The sequence below is a fragment of the Ascaphus truei genome, unplaced genomic scaffold, assembly GCF_040206685.1.
Source record: "Ascaphus truei isolate aAscTru1 unplaced genomic scaffold, aAscTru1.hap1 HAP1_SCAFFOLD_1110, whole genome shotgun sequence".
NCBI lineage: Eukaryota > Metazoa > Chordata > Amphibia > Anura > Ascaphidae > Ascaphus > Ascaphus truei.
The window spans coordinates 18110-31070 of NW_027453976.1; the positions used below are offsets into that span (position 1 = coordinate 18110).

At 43.6% G+C, this 12961-nt stretch overlaps 1 long non-coding RNA gene across 1 annotated transcript; it reads left to right on the forward strand.

Annotated features, from left to right (window-relative positions):
- Nucleotides 1-2967: 2967 nt before the first annotated feature.
- Nucleotides 2968-10673, forward strand: LOC142475213 (uncharacterized). Its single transcript, XR_012790798.1, has 6 exons — nucleotides 2968-3038; nucleotides 4059-4154; nucleotides 5599-5702; nucleotides 6935-7045; nucleotides 9444-9563; nucleotides 10584-10673. It is a non-coding gene; the product is annotated as an uncharacterized LOC142475213 (long non-coding RNA).
- The last annotated feature ends 2288 nt before the right edge of the window (nucleotides 10674-12961 follow it).

The window sequence follows — 12961 nt, forward strand, 5'->3', positions numbered from 1 at the left end:
GACGGCTCTGGTCACGTGATGCCTTAATATGGGCTTATCCATATATGTTCATCCACGTCACTAATGTGATGCCCGCACTGTTGCGGAGCTGGTACTTACGACGCGCACTTATTGTTTTTTCAGTACTGCGTACCTGACTCTACCGGCCTACTTTCAACACTAGTACAATAAGTGCTTCACTACGAGTGAGTGGGGAATATTGGCATCACACAGTCACTGTTGAATATGCCATTCAATCCATTTTGAAAATAGTAATGCAATGTGGTTTTGTTTTGTTTTCTTTTTGCAGTAATGAAGAATGGATAAGTTATATTAAAATTAAATTGGAGGGGAACTGGATTCAGCATTTCATCATGAACTCTGCACTTGTGAGAATTTACCTTCTTGAATGCCCTGAGAGGTACACGCAACTTTAAGACTATAATCTGCTGTGCAAGCTTTCGTGCTATACCTCCCCCTCAGGTTTTGATTTATACATTTGCTCCCTCAAGTCATGTCCTCTAATATTTGAAAGCTCTCTCCTAGCATTTTCTCTCTACCACAGAACGTCATCCCAATGTAACCTCTCTCTTGTTCTCTCTGCTTGCTGTTTCCTCACTTTTCTGTTAAACTTTTCTAATTTCTCTAACTTCCACACTCCTGCTTTTATCCACATGTTCTCCTCTTTCCTTCCCCTACCTTTGCATGTGTCTACACACTGCACCATTTGTACAGACCTCTATTGCAGCTATTTCTGCACTGCTCAATGAAAAACACTCATGTACATCCTATTCTCTGCGCCCCCTCTCTCTGCGCCCCCTCTCTCTCTGCGCCCCCTCTCTCTCTGCGCCCCCTCTCTCTCTGCGCCCCCTCTCTCTCTGCGCCCCCTCTCTCTCTGCGCCCCCTCTCTCTCTGCGCCCCCTCTCTCTCTGCGCCCCCTCTCTCTCTGCGCCCCCTCTCTCTCTGCGCCCCCTCTCTCTGCGCCTATCTGTCTCATTCTCTCTACGTCCCTCTCTCTCTACATAGAGCTATCTCTGTCTCTCTCTACACCTATCTCTGTGTCTCCTTCTATGTTTGCTGATGTGTGGGATATCTCTTATAATCTTGAACCTGCTCATATACACATCGGGTCTCCCTGCCTCTGCCTCCCTGCTAAGAGTGTTAACCTATCTAATGTAATCCACATTCCTTTCCTTACTTTTCTCTTCCCTTCTCCTATGCCCTCTGGAATGTCCGTTCTCTGACTAACAAGGCTCTAGTTGTACATGACCTCTTCTGCTCTCATCATTCACAATCAGTCATTCCCCTCACCCCATCTTACCTGTCCCACTGATTTTCCTCTGCTTAATTAAACTCTCCTCTGACATCTACTCTAACCTCTCTGCTCTCTCTCTCTCTTTCTGCTTAAACTGACAATCTTATTAACTCTTACAATGCTATCCTCTATATGCCCCTTCAAGCTCTGACACACACGTCCCTCTAACCCACACCCTTGGCTAAATTCCCAAACATGTTCATCACACTTCCACTCACTGTTCTTAATGCCTATGAAGGAAATCTCACACTTGATGTTTGATTTTTCTACAGTAAAAATGTCTCCAGTCCTGTATAAAGCTGCTCTCTGGGGCCAAACCACACTACTTTTTTTTCCACATTCATCAACACACAAATTTAATTTACGCTGTCTTTTTTCCCCTGTATTTGACTCCCTCCACTAACCTTCTTCTCACACTTGCCATCCTTCCTTCACTTCTCCTCAAGCATTTGACTACTTCAGAGGCAAGGTGGATGCCACCCACAAGGAGATTCCTTCTGTCCCTTCCCCCTTCTCTCCTTCTACCTAATTCTCCTTCTGCATTTGACTCCTTTTCTTCTCTTACAGAGCTGGAAGCTAATCATCTTCTCTTCTCCCTCTACCACATGCCCTCTAGATCGTATCCCCTCACACCTTACTGCATCTCTTAGTCCCCACTCTCACCCACATCTTCAAGTCCTCCCTATTCTCTGGCTCTTTACCCTCTTACTTTAAGCCTGTAGTGGTCACCCTTTTCTCAGAAACAACCTACACCCTATGTGCCTTACTAACTACCGCCCTATATCCCTCCTGCTGTTTGTCTCCTAATTGCTAGAATGTCAACATTCTTAAATCACATGCCCTCCTGGATCCTTTACAACCTGCCTTTCGTACAGCTCGTTCTACAGACTGTGCTTAAAGCAAATTCCCAAGGTCACTTTTCCCTACTAATCCTACTTGATCTATCTGCTGCGTTTGATGCTCTCAATCACTCTCCTCCTTCATATTCTAAACTCTCTCTTGGTATCCGTAACACAGTTCTATCCTGGTTTTCATCATAACTTTCCTGTCACACATTCTCCATCTCTGTTGCTAACATGTCTTCGTCTTCTATTGATCTGTCTGTGGGTATACATCAGGGCTCTGTTCTGAGATCTCTCTTTCTCTCTACATACTATCATTTGGTGACCTCATCAACTCTTTGTGACAATCCTATAAATAACAAATACAAATATCAGGTCATGGGAATAAGTGATTTGGACATAAAAGTAACATTTCGGAAGTGTGGACAACTAATACATCTTGTAGATTGCCTTTACAGTGTGATGTCATTGATTCAGTAGATTGTGTGCAGACCAGGACTGCAGTACAGTGTCACTCACATGGATGACTTGCGTGGTAGAAGCTCAAGAACAAGGATGTCAAACTCCAGTCCTCGAGGGCAGCAAACAGGCCAGGTTTTCAGGATATCCCTACTGAAAACCTGGCCTGTTTGGGACCCTCGAGGACTGGAGTTTGACATGCATGCTCTAGAAGGAGCACAGCTGTGGGTGGGAGGTGGATTTGCTTTGCATCAAATGGTTTGGAGCAAGGTTTATTGTATGTAGTAACATAATAACAATGCAATGCTTAACTTTTATTTCAGGAGGGATGACTGCAGAACAGAAGTGAATATTGAAGCCATGTGTTCCTTTTCTTGCAAAAGAGAAAATTTGAAGGACAGTTGAAGAGAAGGAAAATTACTACACAGAGACAGATAAGCAATGTGTATATTTCTCATTTACCATTTAGTATTTGTCGTTTTATTGACTCCACACAATCCGGCTGCTACGGGTTTCACATTGAATATTTTCATCTCTACTCTACCCCTTCCTGTGATCTGAACCATGCAAGTTTTCGTTGATTCAATACATCATGAGTAGAGGGTGGCTACAGTATGAAGTAAAGACCCAAGGACCACATCTACTACCATTCATAACAAGAACATGTGCAGTAGCGCACAGCTGCAGTTCTATGTGATTGTTATGAAAGATTGAGGTGGTTCAATTCTATGAATCTGGAGTGGGATGGATCCTGTTTGCATCATATGGTTTCATCTAGGCCAGTAGATTATATAACTCTCAGTACAGGTTACACATGGCATCAGTATTAGTGATTTAAAGAGGAGGAAAGCTTCAATGTGGAGAACAAAGCCAAGTAATGTTGAAGTTACTCCTTTTACCATTTACTTGGTCAGTCTGTACTGTCTACTCCCCACACAGCTGCTAAGGATCTTCCATTTTAAATACTTTCACCTCCTATTCTGCACTGCTTTGCTGCCCATTATTCAGAGATGCGTTCCAGTCATGTTTACCACTCTGAATCTCTCTGCAGTCATTGGTTCAGCACATCATGGGTAGAGCATGGCTACAGATACAGCAAGCTATTATTATTTTACCGGCTGATCATCCATAATATTGCATTAAAACATAGAATATCACTTAATTTCCAAAAGATTCAGTGATGCTGATAATGCAGAATCTCACAACATTTCCCATCATAATGCCATAATGCACCAGTGGGAGAAATAATCCTTGCTATATCTGTACATTGTGTGACGTATTACCTCCATGACCATTGAGAGCAAGTACATCTTCTGTATAGAGCGGCTGTGTTATGATGCAGTTATTGATCATCATTGACATAATCACAAGAATCTTATGCAAAGGGAAATTGTCCGCAGCGAAGTGAGATTTCAGCCCCCAAACGTCTGTAATATTAATGCAATGTCTTACTTTTGTTGCAGTGAACACTGAAGAGACGGATCTACTACAACACTGTACAGGATGAGCATACGCTACAAGCAGCAAAATGATCTTGCAGTTGACAGTATGTTGTTCTGGTAATGTGCACAATTATTATTTATGGGCTACACACCACAGTGCTGGACATATTCTGTTAACTTCAACTCTACTCCTAACATGGAGATGTCTTCCTGGTGTTACTGATTCAGTACATCATATGCACAGTGTGGTTATGATATGATGGATTGATTTAATGAACCCACCAACCAATGATGACATCTGCATCATCTTCTGTAAAGTGCAGCTACAGCATGATATTATCAGCATTTGGTGCGGTATAATCAGAGGTATCTATGTGCTTTTGTGCCTGTTTTAAGTCCTCCAGCTTAACGCCCCTACACCTCCCACTACACAGGCATACTTACTTATGCATACACTGACATCTGGCATACCTACACACACCCCAGGGCCACTTCCTTCCCCTGATGTCAGGGAGAGGATGGGCATGCAGAGTGCAGTAAGTCTCCACGTTACTCTGGCCAACAGTCTTGGCCTACCTCCAGCATCTGTCACCCACAACATCTGTTCCCTCCTTGTAAAGTGCTGAACTATCTCACCTGGGTCAGTGCTATAGCTGATCACAGTGCCCGATCAGGATGTCACTGTGACAGGCAGCAGTGCAGATTGACCGGTCAATCAATGCAGTGCCGCAACATATGCACTAAATGAGATTTCCGTGCCCCCAGTCAGGTTACTCCCTGGGCAGTGACCCTGCTCACACCCTCCCCTAGTTCCACCTCTGATCACAATTATCTCTCTTGGAGAGTGTAGCAAATTGGAGTTGGGGGAATCTCACCTCTGCCATGCATGGTCACAATCTGGGCACAGGACCCAAATAGTGGGCAATGTGGCACTTCTTACAGTAGAGAATAAGTAACTTTATTCTTTACTTGTGTATTAAGGACCTTATTTGCATTCAATTCAGTCCACATGGGACCAAGACTTTCTGGCTTACTGAACAAAGTGGAATTGTTTCGTAGAGGGTGGAGAATTGTATTTTATCTGAAATTACCCCCTCTGCACAAAATACAAACAATTATACCCATACAAGTACCTTGTGGAAGTTGTTGCCCTCTATCTTCCTGTGGTCTCTCCCTGTTTCTCACCGTGCCTCCTCCCATTTCCTTGCACCTCTGCGTCTCCGCATATATCCCTATACTCAGAGCCGGCTCCGGTCAGTGACATGGGATGCCCAAATATGAGCATACCCATATATGGGCATCCATGCCACTGACCGGAGCCCGCTCTGTTGCGGATATGGAGAGAGACTGGGAGATTTACATCCCCTTATAATTCATATGGTGCATAGTACCGGCACGTATTGTTTTACCGGTACTGTGTACCTTCCTACTTTCACACTGGTACAGTATATGCTGCAGTGGGACTGAGAGGGATATATTGGTAACACATAGTCATTGTTGGGGGAATTCAATCCATTTTGAAAATAGTAATGAAATGTTTTTTACTTTTCTTTTTTTTCAGTAATGAAGAATGAAACATTTCTGTTAAAATTGAATTGGAGGTGAACTGGATTCATCATCAACTCTGCACCAGTGTGAATTGATGTTCTTTAATGTTCTGATAAGGTACATGCAACATCTCTTCCTCAACCCCTGCACCACTCTCTGCCTCTTGCCTCTCTCTCTCCACCTCCCTGCTAAGCGTATTAACCCATCTAATGTAATCCACATTCCATGTCTCACTTTACTCTTCACTTCTCACGTGCCCTCTGGAATGACTGCTCTCTGACTAACAAGGTCTATTTGTACATGACCTCTTCTGCTCTCATCCACCACCTCTCATTCCCCTCACCCCTGTCCTACTCGATACCTCAGCTTAATTGAACTCTCTCCTCTGACATCTACCCTTATCTCTAACCTCTCCTCACTTTCTGCTTAAACTAACTATCTTGTTAACTTTTACAATGCTATCATCTCCTCCTCCCTCCTCCTCCTTCCTCCTCCCTCCTCCATTATATATATACCCCTTCTAGGCTCTGACACACTCATCCCTCTAAGGCCATGATTATCATGGGCACATGCTTGGTCGTCCACAGTGCGTGCGAGCGATGCAGAGCCGCCTCGGACCTCAGTGCAGGGATTGCTGCATACCCCCAGCATCTGTCACCCACAAACAATACACACACTAATACTCCCCACAATACACACTATAATACCTCCTCAATACTAATCTCCCCAATAATATTATAGCTCCAAACACAATATACACAACACCCTTACACAAGATACACAATCTAGTACTCTCCTCTGCACCTCTACACACAATATAATACTCCCACACACACAATATACACACTACCCTCCTACCCCCATAAAATACAACCAATAATACACACACACTTTGTGGATGTTGGGACCAGCTCCCGGCATGCACCAGTGAAAGAGAGAGGCCCGCAGAAGCTCGGAAGAACTCCCTCCATCCGTGCCTTCCTCCGTTTCACATCTTCTCCCTGTCTCTCTCCCTCCCTTTCTTTGCATCTCCCTGCGTCTTTACGTATACCCAGTCAGTGACGGCTCTGGTCACGTGATGCCTTAATATGGGCTTATCCATATATGTTCATCCACGTCACTAATGTGATGCCCGCACTGTTGCGGAGCTGGTACTTACGACGGGCACTTATTGTTTTATCAGTACTGCGTACCTGACTCTACCGGCCTACTTTCAACACTAGTACAATATGTGCTTCACTACGAGTGAGTGGGGAATATTGGCATCACACAGTCACTGTTGAATATGCCATTCAATCCATTTTGAAAATAGTAATGCAATGTGGTTTTGTTTTGTTTGCTTTTTGCAGTAATGAAGAATGGAAAAGTTTTATTAAAATTAAATTGGAGGGGGACTAGATTCAGCATTTCATCATGAACTCTGCACTTGTGAGAATTTAACTTCTTGAATACCCTGACAGGTACACGCAACATTAAGACTATAATCTGCTGTGCAAGCTTTCGTGCTATACCTCCCCCTCAGGTTTTGATTTATACATTTGCTCCCTCAATTCATGTCCTCTAATATTTGAAAGCTCTCTCCTAGCATTTTCTCTTTACCACAGAACGTCATCCCAATGTAACCTCTCTCTTGTTCTTTCTGCTTGCTGTTTCCTCACTCCTCTGTTAAACTTTTCTAATTTCTCTAACTTCCACACTCCTGCTTTTATCCACATGTTCTCCTCTTTCCTTCCCCTACCTTTGCATGTGTCTACACACTGCACCATTTGTACAGACCTCTATTGCAGCTATTTCTGCACTGCTCAATGAAAAGCACTCTTTAATATCCTATTCTCTGTGCCCCCTCTCTCTGCGCCCCCTCTTTTGGCGCCTCCTCTCTCTGCGCCCCCTCTCTCTGCGCCTATCTGTCTCATTCTCTCTACGTCCCTCTCTCTCTACATAGAGCTATCTCTGTCTCTCTCTACACCTATCTCTGTGTCTCCTTCTATGTTTGCTGATGTGTGGGATATCTCTTATAATCTTGAACCTGCTCATATACACATCGGGCCTCCCTGCCTCTGCTTCCCTGCTAAGAGTGTTAACCTATCTAATGTAATCCACATTCCTTTCCTTACTTTTCTCTTCCCTTCTCCTATGCCATCTGGAATGTCCGTTCTCTGACTAACAAGGCTCTAGTTGTACATGACCTCTTCTGCTCTCATCATTCACAATCAGTCATTCCCCTCACCCCATCTTACCTGTCCCACTGATTTGCCTCTGCTTAATTAAACTCTCCTCTGACATCTACTCTAACCTCTCTGCTCTCTCTCTCTTTCCGCTTAAACTAACAATCTTATTAACTCTTACAATGCTATCCTCCTATCTATATGCCCCCTCTAGGCTCTGACACGCTTGTCCCTCTAGCCCACACCCTTGGCTAAATTCCCAAACATGTTCATCACACTTCCACTCGCTGTTCTTAATGCCTATGAAGGAAATCACACAATTGATATTTGATTTTTCTACAGTAAAAATGTCTCCAGTCCTGTATAAAGCTGCTCTCTGTGGCCAAACCACACTACTTTTTTTTCACATTCATCAACACTCAAATGTAATTTACGCTGTCTTTTTTTCCCTGTATTTGACTCCCTCCACTAACCTTCTCCTCACACTTGCCATCCTTCCTTCACTTCTCCTCAAGCATTTGACTACTTCAGAGGCAAGGTGGATGCCACCCACAAGGAGATTCCTTCTGTCCCTTCCCCCTTCTCTCCTTCTACCTAATTCTCCTTCTGCATTTGACTCCTTTTCTTCTCTTACAGAGCTGGAAGCTAATCATCTTCTCTTCTCCCTCTACCACATGCCCTCTAGATCGTATCCCCTCACACCTTACTGCATCTCTTAGTCCCCACTCTCACCCACATCTTCAATTCCTCCCTATTCTCTGGCTCTTTACCCTCTTACTTTAAGCCTGTAGTGGTCACCCTTTTCTCAGAAACAACCTACACCCTATGTGCCTTACTAACTACCGCCCTGTATCCCTCCTGCTGTTTGTCTCCTAATTGCTAGAATGTCAACATTCTTAAATCACATTCCCTCCTGGATCCTTTACAACCTGCCTTTCGTACAGCTCGTTCTACAGACTGTGCTTAAAGCAAATTCCCAAGGTCACTTTTCCCTACTAATCCTACTTGATCTATCTGCTGCGTTTGATGCTCTCAATCACTCTCCTCCTTCATATTCTAAACTCTCTCTTGGTATCCGTAACACAGTTCTATCCTGGTTTTCATCATAACTTTCCTGTCACACATTCTCCATCTCTGTTGCTAACATGTCTTCGTCTTCTATTGATCTGTCCGTGGGTATACATCAGGGCTCTGTTCTGAGATCTCTCTTTCTCTCTACATACTATCATTTGGTGACCTCATCAACTCTTTGTGACAATCCTATAAATAACAAATACAAATATCAGGTCATGGGAATAAGTGATTTGGACATAAAAGTAACATTTCGGAAGTGTGGACAACTAATACATCTTGTAGATTGCCTTTACAGTGTGATGTCATTGATTCAGTAGATTGTGTGCAGACCAGGACTGCAGTACAGTGTCACTCACATGGATGACTTGCGTGGTAGAAGCTCAAGAACAAGGATGTCAAACTCCAGTCCTCGAGGGCAGCAAACAGGCCAGGTTTTCAGGATATCCCTACTGAAAACCTGGCCTGTTTGGGACCCTCGAGGACTGGAGTTTGACATGCATGCTCTAGAAGGAGCACAGCTGTGGATGGGAGGTGGATTTGCTTTGCATCAAATGGTTTGGAGCAAGGTTTATTGTATGTAGTAACATAATAACAATGCAATGCTTAACTTTTATTTCAGGAGGGATGACTGCAGAACAGAAGTGAATATTGAAGCCATGTGTTCCTTTTCTTGCAAAAGAGAAAATTTGAAGGACAGTTGAAGAGAAGGAAAATTACTACACAGAGACAGATAAGCAATGTGTATATTTCTCATTTACCATTTAGTATTTGTCGTTTTATTGACTCCACACAATCCGGCTGCTACGGGTTTCACATTGAATATTTTCATCTCTACTCTACCCCTTCCTGTGATCTGAACCATGCAAGTTTTCGTTGATTCAATACATCATGAGTAGAGGGTGGCTACAGTATGAAGTAAAGACCCAAGGACCACATCTACTACCATTCATAACAAGAACATGTGCAGTAGCGCACAGCTGCAGTTCTATGTGATTGTTATGAAAGGTTGAGGTGGTTCAATTCTATGAATCTGGAGTGGGATGGATCCTGTTTGCATCATATGGTTTCATCTAGGCCAGTAGATTATATAACTTTCAGTACAGGTTACACATGGCATCAGTATTAGTGATTTAAAGAGGAGGAAAGCTTCAATGTGGAGAACAAAGCCAAGTAATGTTGAAGTTACTCCTTTTACCATTTACTTGGTCAGTCTGTACTGTCTACTCCCCACACAGCTGCTAAGGATCTTCCATTTTAAATACTTTCACCTCCTATTCTGCACTGCTTTGCTGCCCATTATTCAGAGATGCGTTCCAGTCATGTTTACCACTCTGAATCTCTCTGCAGTCATTGGTTCAGCACATCATGGGTAGAGCATGGCTACAGATACAGCAAGCTATTATTATTTTACCGGCTGATCATCCATAATATTGCATTAAAACATAGAATATCACTTAATTTCCAAAAGATTCAGTGATGCTGATAATGCAGAATCTCACAACATTTCCCATCATAATGCCATAATGCACCAGTGGGAGAAATAATCCTTGCTATATCTGTACATTGTGTGACGTATTACCTCCATGACCATTGAGAGCAAGTACATCTTCTGTATAGAGCGGCTGTGTTATGATGCAGTTATTGATCATCATTGACATAATCACAAGAATCTTATGCAAAGGGAAATTGTCCGCAGCGAAGTGAGATTTCAGCCCCCAAACGTCTGTAATATTAATGCAATGTCTTACTTTTGTTGCAGTGAACACTGAAGAGACGGATCTACTACAACACTGTACAGGATGAGCATACGCTACAAGCAGCAAAATGATCTTGCAGTTGACAGTATGTTGTTCTGGTAATGTGCACAATTATTATTTATGGGCTACACACCACAGTGCTGGACATATTCTGTTAACTTCAACTCTACTCCTAACATGGAGATGTCTTCCTGGTGTTACTGATTCAGTACATCATATGCACAGTGTGGTTATGATATGATGGATTGATTTAATGAACCCACCAACCAATGATGACATCTGCATCATCTTCTGTAAAGTGCAGCTACAGCATGATATTATCAGCATTTGGTGCGGTATAATCAGAGGTATCTATGTGCTTTTGTGCCTGTTTTAAGTCCTCCAGCTTAACGCCCCTACACCTCCCACTACACAGGCATACTTACTTATGCATACACTGACATCTGGCATACCTACACACACCCCAGGGCCACTTCCTTCCCCTGATGTCAGGGAGAGGATGGGCATGCAGAGTGCAGTAAGTCTCCACGTTACTCTGGCCAACAGTCTTGGCCTACCTCCAGCATCTGTCACCCACAACATCTGTTCCCTCCTTGTAAAGTGCTGAACTATCTCACCTGGGTCAGTGCTATAGCTGATCACAGTGCCCGATCAGGATGTCACTGTGACAGGCAGCAGTGCAGATTGACCGGTCAATCAATGCAGTGCCGCAACATATGCACTAAATGAGATTTCCGTGCCCCCAGTCAGGTTACTCCCTGGGCAGTGACCCTGCTCACACCCTCCCCTAGTTCCACCTCTGATCACAATTATCTCTCTTGGAGAGTGTAGCAAATTGGAGTTGGGGGAATCTCACCTCTGCCATGCATGGTCACAATCTGGGCACAGGACCCAAATAGTGGGCAATGTGGCACTTCTTACAGTAGAGAATAAGTAACTTTATTCTTTACTTGTGTATTAAGGACCTTATTTGCATTAAATTCAGTCCACATGGGACCAAGACTTTCTGGCTTACTGAACAAAGTGGAATTGTTTCGTAGAGGGTGGAGAATTGTATTTTATCTGAAATTACCCCCTCTGCACAAAATACAAACAATTATACCCATACAAGTACCTTGTGGAAGTTGTTGCCCTCTATCTTCCTGTGGTCTCTCCCTGTTTCTCACCGTGCCTCCTCCCATTTCCTTGCACCTCTGCGTCTCCGCATATATCCCTATACTCAGAGCCGGCTCCGGTCAGTGACATGGGATGCCCAAATATGAGCATACCCATATATGGGCATCCATGCCACTGACCGGAGCCCGCTCTGTTGCGGATATGGAGAGAGACTGGGAGATTTACATCCCCTTATAATTCATATGGTGCATAGTACCGGCACGTATTGTTTTACCGGTACTGTGTACCTTCCTACTTTCACACTGGTACAGTATATGCTGCAGTGGGACTGAGAGGGATATATTGGTAACACATAGTCATTGTTGGGGGAATTCAATCCATTTTGAAAATAGTAATGAAATGTTTTTTACTTTTCTTTTTTTTCAGTAATGAAGAATGAAACATTTCTGTTAAAATTGAATTGGAGGTGAACTGGATTCATCATCAACTCTGCACCAGTGTGAATTGATGTTCTTTAATGTTCTGATAAGGTACATGCAACATCTCTTCCTCAACCCCTGCACCACTCTCTGCCTCTTGCCTCTCTCTCTCCACCTCCCTGCTAAGCGTATTAACCCATCTAATGTAATCCACATTCCATGTCTCACTTTACTCTTCACTTCTCACGTGCCCTCTGGAATGACTGCTCTCTGACTAACAAGGTCTATTTGTACATGACCTCTTCTGCTCTCATCCACCACCTCTCATTCCCCTCACCCCTGTCCTACTCGATACCTCAGCTTAATTGAACTCTCTCCTCTGACATCTACCCTTATCTCTAACCTCTCCTCACTTTCTGCTTAAACTAACTATCTTGTTAACTTTTACAATGCTATCATCTCCTCCTCCCTCCTCCTCCTTCCTCCTCCCTCCTCCATTATATATATACCCCTTCTAGGCTCTGACACACTCATCCCTCTAAGGCCATGATTATCATGGGCACATGCTTGGTCGTCCACAGTGCGTGCGAGCGATGCAGAGCCGCCTCGGACCTCAGTGCAGGGATTGCTGCATACCCCCAGCATCTGTCACCCACAAACAATACACACACTAATACTCCCCACAATACACACTATAATACCTCCTCAATACTAATCTCCCCAATAATATTATAGCTCCAAACACAATATACACAACACCCTTACACAAGATACACAATCTAGTACTCTCCTCTGCACCTCTACACACAATATAATACTCCCACACACACAATATACACACTACC